The sequence below is a fragment of the Macrobrachium rosenbergii genome, chromosome 10 (assembly GCF_040412425.1).
Source record: "Macrobrachium rosenbergii isolate ZJJX-2024 chromosome 10, ASM4041242v1, whole genome shotgun sequence".
NCBI lineage: Eukaryota > Metazoa > Arthropoda > Malacostraca > Decapoda > Palaemonidae > Macrobrachium > Macrobrachium rosenbergii.
Window position 1 is genome coordinate 4,638,692 of NC_089750.1, and position 12,039 is coordinate 4,650,730.

Here is a 12,039-nt window from a genome sequence, read left to right on the forward strand (position 1 = left end):
CAGTCCCAGCCATACCGTTCTGTGTTCATGGATTCTCTCTCTCTCTCTCTCTCTCTCTCTCTCTCTCTCTCTCTCTCTCTCTCTCTCTCTCTCTCTCTCTAGCAAAATGAAAAACGATATTTTATGAAATTTTCAGTCATTTGTTTCACTGCTGATTCGTAGATGAACCTCCAGTGATAACAATTTCCACAACCACAGGCGCTTCTGATACCAACACAGAGGTAGTAAAGGTCACTGATGCCCAAGGTCACTGATGCCCAAGGAACTGCCAAAGCATGTGCTCACTATTTCAAGAACACCGGCTCGGTTTTATTTTGAAAGCACTTGATGTGGCTGTGCTCAAAAGACATTTCTTTTTAACACATAAATATAAGTAATGCTGAATGACTGGGGGTCATGAATGTTCACTTTTTATGAATGCGTTAATAGTGCGAACATTCCACACATAATTTTGCATGTTGCATGTGTGTGCGTGGTGGGGGGGGCGGGTTGTATTGATAATATATTAATTAGAAAAATTTACGGTCTTTCATGTTCGTACTTTTGTATAATAATATTAACTAAAGACCATAATTTGGAATACTTTTTTCTTGTAACAATTTCACAGTTACGTGCACATATATATACATATATACATTATATATATATGCGCGCGCGTGTGTGTGTGTGTGTAGGTATGTACATGTGCATACACCTTAACATTTAACCATTTCGGAAGGCCGTTGCATCACTTCATAAGAAGTCGGTTAAAATTCTGTTTACAAGTTTTGAATTAAATTCAATAACTTTCTAACACACTTCTTTGTATTTAGATGGAGTCTTTTTCTTGTGCTTTTATGATCTAATCTCTCTCTCTCTCTCTCTCTCTCTCTCTCCATAGGAACATCAATACTGATAAACTCAAACACATTCAACACAAAAACCTCTCTCTCTCTCTCTCTCTCTCGATAAAGGCGCACTTGACTTTTGTAAGCCCAACCGCATTTACAGCACAGACTCTCTCTCTCTCTCTCTCTCTCTGCATGCATTCTTACAAAACGTTCACGAACCCAAAATTATATACAACAGAGACGCCTCTCTCTCTCTCCAAATGCGCACTGAACTTTTGTAAGCCCAACCGCATTTACAGCACAGACTCTACTCTCTCTCTCTCTCTCTCTCTTTCTGTCTACATGCAGTCTTACAAAGCGTTCATAACCCCAAAATTATATACAACAAAGACGCCTCTCTCTCTCTCTCTCTCTCTCGATAAAGGCGCACTTAACTTTTGTAAGCCCATCTGCATTTACAGCACAGACTCTCTCTCTCGCTAAATGCATTCTTACAAAGCGTTCATATACAACGAAGACGCCTCTCTCTCTCTCTCTCTCTCTCTCTCTCTCTCTCTCTCTCTCTCTCTCTGCGTGCATTCCTACAAAGCATTCATAAACCCAAAATTATACACAACAAAGACGCCACTCCTCTCTCTCTCTCTCTCTCTCTCTCTCTCTCTCTCTCTCTCTCTCTCTCTCTCTCTCTCTCTCTCGATAAAGGCGCACTTAACTTTTGCAAGCCCATTTGCATTTACAGCACAGACTCTCTCTCTCGCTAAATGCATTCTTACAATGCGTTCTTATACAACGAAGACGCCACTCTCTCTCTCTCTCTCTCTCTCTCTCTCTCTCTCTCTCTCTCTCTCTCTCTCTCTCTCTGCGTGCATTCCTACAAAGCGTTCATAAACCCAAAATTATACACAACAAAGACGCCACTCTCTCTCTCTCTCTCTCTCTCTCTCTCTCTCATACACCCACACGCTGGTTAGCACTAGTTCGCTCCTGCACCCACTCGTTACACTAAGGGGAGATTTCTCATTCCCGACGCTTCTCTCATTAATATCCAGAGATTACACCAGATTATATGAGTGCGTTGTGGACTGGTCATCCATCAGCCAATAAATAATTCTAACCGGGTGTTCGAAGTGACACATTTACTGCTACCAAAGTAAAAAATAAAAATAATAATTATCATCGGTTCTCGCTAAGAAATGAGTTGTTCCTTGTAACTGCCTCTTGATTGACTGATTATGAAATTTAGGTCTTGAAGACCGAGCACCGGAACCCATCAGGATTATTCAGCGTCATAATGAAGGTGAAATATATAAGTTAAAGATATGATTGATAGTGAATAGGTGAATGATGACATACTAGTAAAATTCAGTGTTGAAATATGAACGTGAAAAATGGAGAATGATATTGGATAGAACCAGCAAAAAATAAATATATATTAAACTTTTATATTCAAAATATACACTTGGTATAAGAATAAACAAGACTAAAATCTTTATTAAATATACTGAAATCATTTCTCGTTAAAATAACCAGATTCTTTCAGATAACCCAAAAGGTTATCTACCTCAACATCATCATTTAAAATTTCTAAAGTAGCCTTCCCAGTTAGTAAGTGCTTTCCCCTAAGGCGATTGAATCTGGGACAGTGCACCAGCATGTGCTAGGTCCTCATTGGATGGGTGTGGGTATCGTTCTCAGCTAGCACTCTGCTGGCGCCCGCGTTCGATTCTCCGACCGGCCAATGAAGAATTAGACGAATTTATTTCTGGTGACAGAAAATCATTTCTCGTTATAATGTGGTTCGGATTCCACAATAAGCTGTAAGTCCCGTTGCTAGGTAACCAATTGGTTCTTAGCCACGTAGAATAAATCTAATCCTTCGGGCCCGCCCTAGGAGAGCTGTTAATCAGCTCAGTGGTCTGGTTAAGCTAAGGTATACTTAACGTTTAACCAGCATGTGCGCAACTGATATATAGCTGACCTCCTGCCTCTTGCCTAGTTTAGAGCAAGTTCTAACTTTGAACTTGTTATACTGGGTGACTCTGTTAGTTCTATTTTCCGTACTTTCACAAGGGCGTTCTGTCGTGTGAGAAATATCAGCGAGTCGAAGGAATTTCAGACTTGTTCCACACGAATGTGCGCAACATTGTGGGTAATAATAATAATAATAATAATAATAATAATAATAATAATAATAATAATAATAATAATAATAATAATAATGCTATAAAGACATATTTTAACGAATACTAAGGCTGGAGAAAATCGAAAAGAAGGAAAATTTAACATTAAGTCTCGTAAACTGGAAATGCAGCCTACTGGTGGGACTAGTGGAACAATTATTGTTTGTTCTGTGGAATCTCGGAATGGAACTTCAAGATGTTTTGAAAAGTCTGGTTGCCTTTGATCTTTACGAGGCTCAGTTATGACTTTCCACTTGGTCTATTTTAGTTAAGTTCTTCCAGTCAGGTTCACTCTCTTGCTTTCAAACATACATTCTTCTGAGTAGGTACACGAGGGGACAAATGTAGAGGAAGTTTTTCCTCGCAAGGGGCTCATCCTCGTCCAGTAATTGAAGATGGTATCGGTGATTACTGTATATTCATTTCTGTGACGGGAGAAGGCACGTCTTATTAATAAACAAGATTGCTCGTACATAATCGAACGCTGTCACAGTGGTCTGCCTCACTGTATCTTCAGAAGATCAAGCAATGAGGCAGTGCATTAGTACCCTAACGCTGTTCTTCTTGCATTTCAATACATTTTTATCTGTTTAATCATTTTTTCCTCTTTTTAATCACTGAGATCTCTTCTTTCTGCATTTCCCTTCTCTTACTTCCTAACGAACACCACATTCTTTGGAAGCTTGAATTTAAAGCCAGTGGCCCCTTTGGTGGGCTTGTTCCAAATAATAATAATAATAATAATAATAATAATAATAATAATAATAATAATAATAATAATAATAATAATCTGTTACTTATTTCTAATGAACACCATATTCTTTGGAAACTTGAAATTGATGTCAATGGTCCCTTTGGTGGGCTTGTTCCATATGAATAGGGTTCATCTTCTGGATAATAATAATAATAATAATAATAATAATAATAATAATAATAATAATCTGTTACTTCTTTCTAATGAACACCATATTCTTTGGAAGCTTGAGTTTGATGTCAATGACCCCTTTGGTGGGCTTGTTCCATTTGAACAGGGTTCATCTGCTGAATAATAATAATAATAATAATAATAATAATAATAATAATAATAATAATAATAATAATAATAATAATAATAATAATAATAATATATTCTTTGGAAGCTTGAATTTCAAGTCAATGGCCCCTTTAGTGGGCTTATTCCATATGAATAGGGTTCATCTGCTGAATAATAATAATAATAATAATAATAATAATAATAATAATAATAATAATAATAATATATTCTTTGGAAGCTTGAATTTCAAGTCAATGGCCCCTTTGGTGGGCTTATTCCATATGAATAGGGTTCATCTTCCGAATAATAATAATAATAATAATAAATGAACCAAAATGCAATGCCGTCGGTCATTTCAGCGACCTTGATACAGAACGCAATGCCAACCCGATCCGGCACTTTGTATTCACTCCGGAAATCAGGTCTAAATCATTGGCTTCAATAACTGCAATACGTAAGTAATAACTTCGTCAACACATGGGAGAGCCTCGAGGAGATAATAACTACCTCAGGTGGGGGCTGAGCCGATCTTCAGGTAATCTCTCTCTCTCTCTCTCTCTCTCTCTCTCTCTCTCTCTCTCTCTCTTTGTTTGTCAATCTATGTATCTATCTATCTATTTATCTACCTATATAACGCCCCCTGATTCCATTACACTAAAGACGGAACACTAATGACATTGTACACTTATCCATTTACACAGTACGTATATATATATATATATATATATATATATATATATATATATATATATATATATATATATATATATATATATATTATGTACACATATATATATACTACATATATACATTATATATATATATATATGTGTGTGTATGTGTGTGTGCTCCCTCGCACTTTGAGAAATAAACGAATTGAGAAACGGTTCCAAGAATGATTATACAAGCCGTTTTCTCTTCACATAGCGACATCTGTTGTGGATTAAACCAAAGGACACAGACGAGCAATATGAAGAGCGCCTTTGGTGGACCAGCTAATTAAGAATGACCCACTTGCGACATAAAATGCCCAGTGCCCCTAATTTCGGCCATGTCTAATTTTCAATGGTTTCCGTTTAGTACCCTCAAGTACAGCGCAACAAACACGCGGTTCTCTCTCTCTCTCTCTCCTACTGCCTGCCTGCCTGCTTCTCTCTCTCTCTCTCCTACTGCCTGCCTGCCTGCTTCTCTCTCTCTCTCTCCTACTGCCTGCCTGCCTGCTTCTCCCTCTTACTGCCTGCCTGCCTCTCTCTCTCTTTATTTTACTGCCTGCTTCCCTCTCTCTCTCTCTCTCTCTCTCTCTCTCTCTCTCTCTCTCTCTCTCTCTACTGCCTGCCTGCCTGCTTCTCTCTCTCTTACTGCCTGTCTGCCCCCCCCTCTCTCTCTCTCTCTCTCTCTCTCTCTTGCTGCTTGCCTGCCTGCATATCTCTCTCTCTCTCTCTCTCTCTCTCTCTCTCTCTCTCTCTCTCTCTTACAGTCTGCCTGCCTGCTTCTCTCTCTCTCTCTCTCTCTTACAGTCTGCCTGCCTGCTTCTCTCTCTCTCTCTCTCTCTTACTGCCTGCCTGCCTGCCTCTCTCTCTCTCTCTCTCTCTCTCTCTCTCTCTCTCTCTCTCTCTCTCTCTCTCTCTCTCTCTCTTACTGCCTGTCTGCTTTTCTCTCTCTCTCTTGCTCTTACTGCGTGCCTGCTCCTCTCTCTCTCCCTCTCTCTCAATTTTACCAAAAGAATGAAGAAAATGCCCCGGCTACTCATTACATTATGTGATTTAATCTGAAGTTGAAAATAGATTACCATTATTAAGTAGAGTCAGCAAAATGTTTAACTGCCATTAATTGTGTCATGTGCCCATGCTTGTAAAATAAAAAAAAATTAATAAAATCGCCCAGAATAAAGCACAATGCCACTGTGATTACAAAGTTAATCGCAAGTATTTGTGTATAAAATAAAAATATCAACGTATAATTTTCAAAAAAATATATGTTATTACCATTAGCCAGAGCTTGCACTCCTCTTTACGTTAAATTAAAAATAAGTCTTGTAAAACTTCAATTGGAATTTTGCAAAACTTATAGTTATCATTAGCTAGTTTCTATACAGCTATTAACGTATAAAAACAAGCCTTTTAAACTATCAATCACGATTTTATGAAATATATCACTGCCATTGTTTAATTCTAGCGCTTCTATTTTATGTATAACAAGAACCTTGCAAAAACAAAAATTTATAAAGGTTTAAACAGAATGATGTGTCGCTTATTCAGGCAACTACAACAATTTGTATAAAATATCTTGCAAAACTGTGCACAAGAGTTTTAACAGTTAACTATAAATATTAATATAAACAATCAAATGTCATGTTGCTGCGATAAAATATTTAAAAATGATTACACACCGTCCTTAAAACATATTTTATTACCGCAATTGATCAATTCGCGCACTCCGCTTTACGTAAAAGAGAAAAAGCTTGCACAACATGTGAGGATTGCAAAACGCCCCTTCAGCCCCTCTCAATGTGAAATTGCTTTCTCTCTGTTTCCACTTCATTTATGGTACTCAGAGGAGGCTACAGATCGCTCTAGATAAGAAAGCGAAACGCCGACTGCATTCCCGAGCCCGCCCCCCAACCATACCCACACGCGATCAACTCCCGGTCTCGGGCATGACCTTGGCCGGCGATGCAACGGCAGATGACCCCTGTTCGATCTTGGTAACCTGGGGCCGTCGATCGGCTTGCCCATTAACTCATTCATTTCTTGACGGTGGTTGATTTGCAACGAGGGCTTTCACAGGGTCAGTGTGGCACCTTGTGTTTCGTTTCTTCTTATTCGCCTCAGGAAGTCTGGGATGTTTTCTATTCCTCTCTTTGCCTCTCAGATGTGAATTTGCGGCTAAAGTTGCACTGAGCTATTATGCACTGTACTGTGCACTGGTAAACTGTGTTTTAATTTACCTGTTGCTCTCCGCTATTCTGTAAAGAAATGTATTGTTCTACAGCGTGTTGAACTGCAATACACTGCTCTGCACAATTTTGTACTGTGCAGTATGGGGTGTGCTGTAAAGTACCGAGTTATACAATGGTTTCCTGTAACGTGTCGTGCTGTGCTGCACTGCACTTTATTTGCTGCAATTAATGCACTGTACTGTACTTTGCTGGTATGTGCTATTCTCTGCTAAACATACTGCGCTGTACTCTACAATGACGCAATGAACTATATTGTTATTGTGTGATGGGACTTCATTTACCTAGCACAGTGAGTTACTTCTGTACAGAACCAATTACTGAAGACTGAAGGCCACGGTTCATCTGATTAAATTGCCAGAGATTTTTCTCCTTCCAAAACATGAACTGGCAGCAATCCTTTGGACGCCTGTATGATAAAAAAAAAAAAAAACTACGAGAAGCCAATTACTTAGGGTTATTTTTTTTTATAGTTTTTATAACATTTACCAGGCACCTCCCCTCCAGCATTTATCAAAGGAAGCATAGCACTTCCTGGCCCTCGTGGTCACTCGAGCTTGTCAGAACTAAATCTAAAACTTTGTCAAAGCTCCTCCTGTTTTGCAAAAGGTCCGGGATTCGATTTCTGACTGGGACATGATGCCTTAGGCACTTTCCGTCAAATCCCTTTAGGTTCCGTTGACCCAAGCAGCGAATTAGGTGCCTGATAATCAGCCAACTGTGGCGGCTTACAGCATAACAAGATGGAGAACGGCAAGAGCCTAACAACCTTATATGAAAACACTTGCTGAGAACAAAAAAAGGTGAGGGGGGGACCTCTAAATGGGAAAATGCTTTTGGTGAAAAAAATAACAGTAGCAATGTGCCAGACATTAATATTTGCGCAAGGTATCTACGAATCTACTAACCATAAAATGAGTAGAATAGAATATAGAATTTAGGCCCAAGGCCAAGCGCTTGGACTTATGAGGTCATTCAGCGTCGATAAGGAAACTGAAAGTAAAGGAGGTTATAAGGGTGTAACAGGAGGAAAAACTCGCAGTTGCACTATGAAACAACTGTTAGAGAGGGTGGAAAGTAAGATGGAAGAAAGAGAATATATGAACGGAGGTACAAACACAGGAATGAAAGAGGTTGCAGCTAGGGGCCGAAGGGACGCTGCAAAGAATCTTAAGTAACGCCTACAGAGCACCGCGTGAGGTGCACTGATGGACTAATCAATTTCCTCCAATGATGAGTACTGTATGGTAATGCTATATACATGGACGGATCAGGAGTCAAAATGGCAGAGTGCCCGACCTTGCAACATCACCGCTGCACCAGAAAATGCATAGATAATGAATAATAAACGCGTCATGAATGTGTAATTCTCAAGGTCTACTGACGCGGATTTTGAGATCTCGGTGCTGGCGTTGCCCCCACGTCTTGCTGAAAACAACTGTGATTCACAGATGACATTCTCTGCGATTCACAGATGTTGTTCTCTGTAGTTCAAATCTATTGCGCAAGTTACAGAGGTGCTCCCATCAGAAGGAATGGATTTGTGAAACTGAATAGCCTAAAGAACCTTGAGCGTTTGTTTTCGACAAAGGTACTCGATTCGCTTTCACTTCGTCATATTTTCTGAAAATGATTCGTTACGAGGCTTTTTGACTTTTGTGGTTCAGGACACTAAATGACTGTCACTGTCCTTGTTTGCCTTTATAACTTAATTCTGTTTGTTTATCCACAAAGTAATCAAACGTCTCGTATATGCATACAAATTTACATACATATATGTACATACATACATACATACATATACACATATAATATATATATATATATGTATGTATATTATATATATACAGTATATATATATATATATATATATATATATATATACATATATATATATATATATATATATATATATATATATATATATATATATATATATTATTCTACCGTTTATGTAAATCAAATTTTATGTGTACATATATGTATGTAAAGGATATGTATTAATACACATTATTCTATCGTTTATGTAAATCAAATTTTACGGTAACTAGCCTAACGAGGCAGTGAAGACAAAGAGAACTCAACAAACTAATCAAACGTCTCGTATATACATACAAATTTACATACATACATACATAGGCCTATACATACATACATACACACATATACGTATATATGTATATTATTCTACCGTTTATGCAAATCATATTTTACGGTAATTTAGTGAGGCAGTGAAGACAAAAGCACTCAACGAAGAGACAAATAGCTCATTGCAATGACTGCAGTATAAGAGTTTATTTTCTCGGTGCGTATTGGGGAGGAGGCTGACAGAGAGGTTATCATACTAATAAGTAACTGATGTTTTATGTAATCATTAATTTGAATGATTATATATATATATATATATATATATATATATATATATATATATATATATATATATATATATATATGTATTATATTTCTGTTACATTCGTTTTTATATCTAGATATTTTGTTATTATTTATAATTACAGATATCTAATCTTCCTTTATATACATTTTGTCTGTAATTCTATATTTTTATCCATTTTTATTCATCCATACGCTTCTTTATTTTACTTCTTTTCCATTGATACATTTGCGCTCATGAACTGAAATCGAAAGCTGGTATCATACATTCACACAGGCGAAAACCTTTCCCATCTATTATACAGTCTGTTTGAACACACACACACACACACATATATATATATAACATATATATATATATATATATATATATAATCTATCCGTACTTCTCAAGCAAGTTTTCTTTTGTAAGCGTTCACAGGAGGTTCGTGCATCCCCCCGTGATACTTATGGCGGCTTGAGCAACACCAAACATGAGCAGAAGTAACCGCTTTACCCAAATAAGAGTCACTACGTATCGCATGGTAATTTTCCGTCCTACAATGGAGAAACCTCTGGGTTACTTACTGTATAGTTATATTCTTATGACATCGCAGTAACTTGACAAACGTGAATTTTTTCATTCTTATTATGAAACTTTGCAGTTTTAGCTACTGGCTATGCATTCACAGTATCAACGCTAAACGATTTTCCAGGTTTTTATGCATTTAAAGCTTTAATTAAAAGGATATGCTGTATTTATAACCTACATATACGCATCCCTGAATTTCAGAGAATGCGTCTTTTGGCCACGTTCTTCTCTTCCTGATTAAATCGATAATTGTGTACAGGACTGCTTCAGAATAGATTCTCTTCTCAGAATGCAAGCACCACAGTTCTGAGAACCATTTCTCATCCTAAATTTTGTGGTATTTCGAGTTGAGGAATTTTCGGTCGCATTTCAATTATTTCGGCGTCATGAATAGTCTCTGAAACTGCTGGTTTGTGGGTCCTGAATGCCACAAAATTTAGGATGAGAAATGATTCTCAGAACTGTGATGCACGCATTCTGAGAAGAGAATCGATTCTCAAACAGCCCTGCACAGGATTATTGATTTACATGAGGAATAGGAGAACGAGGCCGAACGGTGCATCCTCAGAAATTGAAAGATAAACATGTCGTATCCGCATTTTGCTCGTGAAAAATTACGTCCTTTCCATTATAAAGAACACTGAATGTTGGTCAATGCTATATCTGTTCACTGAAGCTTTGATGCTTACCAAACGTCCACATTTCTGTTTGCTGCATCATACTGAATGCTGATTAATGTTTAATCCGTTCAATGAAGCTTTATTACTTTATCTAACTATGACCTAACTGCGGTCTAAATTTAAAGCCTTCCAAGGTCTTCGAAGTACCCGAGTACCTGGGTCATAAATAATGACATGTGACACGAATGTAATTTTCCCGTTTTATCTGTAAATATTGATTAAACTGTTTGGGACGGGAAATATATCTGCAGTACCTTTTTTCACAATATGCAATTATCGAACAAACCAAAAGGACATTTAATTGATATGAAAGTTTCCACAGAATAAAACAGCCACTTGTTGAAAAAAAAAAAAAAGGAGACGATAGACAGACAGCTACGAGATGAAAATAGACGATGAATAAAACTCGTCTGGCAAAAAATAAAAAAAATCAATAAACAAATAACCAAAACTGAAGAAATTGATCCTGATCGTACCCATATGCATATGAAATCAAACTGAAGATTGGGGAGGGTTTTAGTATACAGGCTACGGCCTAGCCGAATGTTTCGGAAATTTAATCACGTGCTTCCCGCCCGGAGAAAGACAATTAAATGTGACGAATGCTGTTAAAAATGATCCCTGATAAAATAGTTATTCAATGACCATTGTAGCTATAATTTTACTTCGGTGCTGAGGGCAGCAAGAGCCAGACAGACAGACAGATAGACAGAGAAAGTGAGAGAGATCTCACCAAGAGTAAAACTATTGAATTAAACAAAAATACAGGTGCATTATATATATATATATATATATATATATATATATATATATATATATATATATATATATATACATACAAACAGACAAAAAAAAAAAAAGCACTAAGAATACATACATACATACACAACACAAATGACAGAAGCCACAAACATATATATATATAATAATCAGGTAATTATCGGTGGCTCGCCCCTCTGTCCGGAAACCCTTCCTATTTTCATTCATTTCTCTCTCTCTGTCTTATGTATCTCTCCCAGACCAAGTTTGACCTAGAATTACATTTCTTCTGACTCTCTCTCCTCGCTCTATCTCAATGCCAATATTAGACAAAAAAAAAACTCTCTCTCTCTCTCTCTCTCTCTATCTCTCTCTCTCCCCCCATTTATGTATCTATCACTGTAAGTTTGACCTGTAATTTTCTTTCAAGAATACAGATGAAAATCCCTGTGAATCATAACGAAGCCGTTATGGTGATAGAATTAATGGAAGCACAACTTGGAAATTTCTAAATGACAGAAGCCATTGAACAAACAAAGTCAGAGATAAATTGCATTTCATATGAAAATGACTTCACAAAATGATTTCTTTTCTCTCTCTCTTTTTATATGTTGTGTTCCGTTGATATAAATTATCATA